The sequence below is a fragment of the Staurois parvus genome, unplaced genomic scaffold (genome assembly GCF_062004578.1).
Source record: "Staurois parvus isolate SC_StPar_1 unplaced genomic scaffold, SC_StPar_1.0 ptg000143l, whole genome shotgun sequence".
NCBI lineage: Eukaryota > Metazoa > Chordata > Amphibia > Anura > Ranidae > Staurois > Staurois parvus.
Genome location: NW_028317939.1, coordinates 1,280,423 through 1,285,435, shown reverse-complemented (window position 1 = coordinate 1,285,435; position 5,013 = coordinate 1,280,423). Strand labels below are relative to the sequence as shown.

Below are 5,013 nucleotides of genomic sequence, written 5' to 3'. Positions count from 1 at the left end.
GCATAAAAGATTACCATCATGCTCTGCAGAAATCCAACATGAATGCCAGCACATGGAGAAACATAACCTTTGGGAAAAGGTAGGACCTTGGCAGTACCTCCTCCTCAAGGGCCCCTCCCCCTCCGCAGCTCAACAAAAGGCTTCTGAGGAAAGCGGGCATGAAAAGCGCGGAGGAGGGCAGGAGCATGGACATCCATGGAAGGAACCCAGGAACACTCCTCGGGACCATAACGTGCCAATGAATCAGGAACTGCAAACGAACGCGCACCAATTGAGAGTCCAGGATCTGACACACCTCATACTCCTCATGACCGTCAACCCGCATGGGATGGGGCCGAGGCAGAGAGGTAGTGAAGCGATTGCAGATCAGAGGTTTCAATAATGATACATGAAAGATATTGGAGATCCGCATCCCAGGAGGAAGGGCAAGGGCATAGGCCACCGGATTCACCTTGCGGAGAATGCAAAAAGGGCCAACAAAACGGGGAGCTAGTTTGGGTGTGGGCACCCGAAGATTGAGGTTGCGAGTAGACAACCACACCCGATCGCCGACCTGGTATGAATGTCTTGGAAATTCGCTTTAACGAATTTCTCCTTACCGTGAGTACTCGCAGTTGGATGCGCAGAAATCCCCCATAAAGCTGTGTGAATTTCGCTTACCACGACTGCAGCCAAACTACACGATTCCTGCCCATCCAAATACTTTGGTTCTGTTGATTTGTAGGTGATTTGGAGCTCCGTTACCCTAGAATGATCACACGACACTCTAAGGCTGGTTGCAATCCACATAAGGGCCGGCTTTAGGCTCAGCTCTCTGTTTTTATTAAAAATACACACATGCCCCCCACATGAATAAAGTCAAACCCCTCCCACCGAACAATGCAATGGGGATTGCCTATACAGAAGATGTACATTCCAATTGGAGCATAGCCTTTCCTATTATCTATCACTGGTCCTCCCCCATGAACCTTCTGAGGTCAGCAGACTTCCTCCCCTTCCCCCCTATGAGCCATCTGAGGTCATATTTCCTGTCCTACTAGCTTCTATTGGTATGTAAAATTCTCTGCACAAGCACTCCCTAAAAATATCAGTCTGTACCTGGATGGGCCCGATACGATCTTTATTAAAACACATCCATCCAAGATACAGTTTCAAGTTGGTAATGGGTTGTAAGATATGCATAAGCCTACACGTGGAGTTCACACCGCTTGCGCATTGCGTTATGAAGCCCACGTGGTACCATGCTGCTGATATGTGGATACAGGCCCACGGTCTACTGACAGCAGCATTCGCATGGAATGCCGTGGTGGTATACACGCCGGTCTATAAGCGCAGATCTGCCATCTCATCCATTACCAAGCCGAGTACTGTAATACATACATTGTACATGCGCATGGCCCAATTGCAGCCTTCAGAGCTTTAATTAAGCCACACGAGAGACATATGAATAACACGAATATATGACACATTTAAAGTTCGACCAACAATACAAAATTTCCATGACATTCCCTCCTGTTTTATCATATTCTCCTCGTGTCCCTTCTTGATCTTCTTCAGCTTGATGGGTGTAGTCTCAAACTTCAAAGAGTTCCTGTAGTTGTCCCTGAGAATAAAGCTCCACGGGGTACCTGAAACAACAAGACCCGACGCAGACTCGACGCAAACAGGCTTGATTGAAGCGATGATCCTCAAGAGCGTTGGAACCTTCACTACAGGAAGGCTCTTGCAAAAACCACAAACAGACTTGTGGTATGAATAAAGCTTGTGATCCCACGGTGGTCTGGGGAGATCCAGCAACAGATTCTCAAATTGCCCCTGCAGACGGGGCCACACAAGGCTGGTCTCGTCCCAGACAGTTTTCCAAATCGCAGACACAAACCATGATGAGGCTTGAAGCTTGCTTGAAGGTCTTGGAGAATGTGGTCTTCAGAGAGATAAATTAGAGGGAAGCCAGGACGTAATCTGTAGAGAAGGTGGATGTTTGGTGAGGTCTTCCTCCGATCAGTGGTTGGAGTGGGATCCCAGGAGCGGGCATGGAGATGTGGTCGTCTGCCCGAGCTTGGTTTACACGGTCGATGAGGCAACAGGAACATCTCACCGCGGCATATAAAAGGCAGATGAAAAAGAGAAGCATCAGGATATACACTCCCACTTCCTTCAACCAAGATCCGATGGAGAACAGGAAATCTCCCAATCCTCCCAAACCCTTGAACGGATTCCAACCCTCACTAGCTATAGCTCTAGCTTTTCCCTGTAGTTCACTAACTTTGTCCATATGGGCCTGGACCTTGTCATCGGTGTCTTCTATCCAAGTACAACAATCCTCTCTGATGAACTCACAGAACCCCCCTTTGGCGGCTAAAAGATAATCAAGGGCCATCTTCTCCTGAAGCACTAAAATTCCCATCTGCCGTTGTTCTTGGGCAATTTCTCTGACAGCCTCTACGGTCTCGTTAAACATACTATCCACGATGACAGAAAAATTGTTCAGGCGCTTCATAAGTTCTATTCCCCATCCTGTCCATGAGGGGAACCAAGCCCATGCCTGGTCGCCCTCAGAGAACAGTTCCCTGCGAACTCTCCCTGCCATCCTTACCTTCTTGTGGACCATCAACTCTTCATGGTCCATCACTACATAGGATGCGGGGACTAGCTTTATGAGGGCACACAAACCTTTCGCGTTCTGGGGAAATGTTCTATAGGCTGCCGAACCACACAGAAAATAGTATGGACCTGTCAGAGCAGAACAGGAGGAGTTCCTCGTTCGGCCTCTGGCACTGAGCAACAGTTGCACAGACTGGGGGATTGCTCCCTCAGTCTGCACATCACATCCGTCCTTCCAACACACGTGGTCTGGTCGGTCAGTGTGGTTACTCAGAAGGGAAGTCTGGTTAGTCAGATTGACAGTTATACCTCCCTCACAGGTGGTAGTCCCAACAAACTTGTTACCTGTGCCAAAGCTGATGTTAAAGCACACCTGAGGGCTGCCTAGCTGTCCAGTTACCCATAATGGACTGACGAGGGTCCTACAGGAGCTAGAGCTAATATTGGTGCTGAAACTGATGTTACCTGACAAAAATGTGTCATTAAGTTCTACCGACAAATGTCTACGTGGGGGCTGACCAGGGGTCCCTTGCTTAGAGCATACCCAACAGTTGGTTTTGTTGGCGGTTCTAGCTAAACGCAGGTGCATTTTAAATAAAAGGTTGGTGTATCTGCCGTCTTTTCCTCCGTTCACACACATGTATGACATACAAACAAAAAGAAAAAGGAAAATGACACCCCTCATTCTCTGGTGTAGCTGAAAAGCTTCTTGCAGTGGCTTGCGTGCACCCAGTTGTCTCGTCCCTTGAGTTTGAGTGAGGTAGGTGTCGTCAGCTGGACTTGGTATGGTCCGGTGAACCGTGGCTCGAGTCCGGTTCTTTGATGTTTCTTTAGGACGACCCAATCACCTGGCTCAATAGAAAGAACACCTGTTATTGATCGGGGAGCGATTCGCGAACCCGATGGTGTATCTTCTGCAGCTCCCGTTGCAGAGATTGCACATAACCTGTAAGCTGTGAATGCAAAGATGACAACTGTTGAGGAAAGTACAACCCTGTTTTGGGAGGTCCCCCAAACAACACCTCGTAGGGTGACAGCCCATGTGGTTGCCGAGGGGCATTCCGGATGGAATAGGGGGCAATGGGGAGACACTCAGGCCTAGGTTTTTGGGTATCGGAAGACGTTCAACCTTACCGCTACTCTCGGGGTGATATGGGGTGTGTCGCCGCTGACTCCAGTTCCACCAAAGAAATGCAGTCGTGTCCTTTGGAAGAGAGATTAGTAGTGGACAAAGAAGACATGTTAGCAGAAGAGGTGTTAGTATTGTTAGTCGTGTTGCAAAATTCAGCACTGTCATTTCTGTCCTCCCCCCCCTTCTCATCTTCCGACACAGGAAGAAGAGAAGCTGGGTTAAGAATAGTGCATCGTTTGATAGTGAGGTTAGTAGGGGTTAGGAGGGCTTTCCCCTGAGAGGGGTACCTTGCCTTGGATGTCCTGTTTTTGCAGGACCGTTCTTGCTGCACCGGTGTCAGTGAGGCAAGGGAGGGGATATTTTAATTCCTCTAGAAAAAGATGGATCTGGGCCGACACCGATTTGTCAACTTCCTATGAGAATTCATAGGAGTTACTTACCATGGTGGTCATAGGGGCGGAGGACTCATCAGGAATGAACTGCCACCGACCTTTAGGTAATTGGGGACAGCTCCTCCTCATGTGCCCCGTTTGGTGGCACTGGAAGCACCTGGGTGGGGGCCTATCCTTCCTGTGACCCAGATCCCTTGGTTTTTCGTGTGGGGTCTGGGACATAAGAACTTTGGCCTTGTCTTGTTTTCTTCTATCCATTTCCCTCTCTATTGCCGCAAGAGTGGAAAGGATAGCAGGGATAGACATCTCATTATATTCGGGTCGGGCCAGAACCAGCCTTTCCCGAATTTTAATATTGATGCCTTCCAAAAATTTGGCCCGCAACAGAATGTGCGTCGCGGTCACCTTTACCCCTTCAGTTGGAGCATCAGGTCCAACTTCCAGATCCGCATCCAGTGCCGTCTGCTTGAGACGGCGCCAGAAGCAGGCGCTTTCCTCATTAGGACCCTGGGTGAGCTTCATCATGTCCGTAGTAGAGGTACCACCATACATTTCTGGAAGCTTTGCCTTTAGCTGTGTACAGAACTCTTTGCCCCCTGAAGTCATCTCCTCATGCATGGTTATAGAGCACCCTGCAATCACTGTACTGGCCACTTCCATGCCCACCTTTGCCCGTAGGATCTGTGCACAATCTGACCCGCTCATACCATAGCTGAACTGGTTTTGTCCAAACATTCGAGCAAATCCTCTCGGATTGACTCGATAGTCCGGGAGCTCAGCCAGAATAGTGCGGATCTCTGCCGGGGTGAAAGGGACATGCCAAACTACCCGTTCCCCTAAAGTCCGTTCCCCCCGTGCATTGGGAGGACCTTCAAATTGCTGCAC

At 49.3% G+C, this 5,013-nt stretch overlaps 1 long non-coding RNA gene across 1 annotated transcript; it reads right to left on the bottom strand.

Moving 5' to 3' along the window:
- Positions 1-773: 773 nt before the first annotated feature.
- On the bottom strand, positions 774-4,644 carry LOC149465129 (uncharacterized). Its single transcript, XR_016312244.1, has 2 exons — positions 3,739-4,644; positions 774-3,452 (listed from the first exon to the last, which is right to left on the bottom strand). It is a non-coding gene; the product is annotated as an uncharacterized LOC149465129 (long non-coding RNA).
- Between the last annotated feature and the right edge of the window lie 369 nt (positions 4,645-5,013).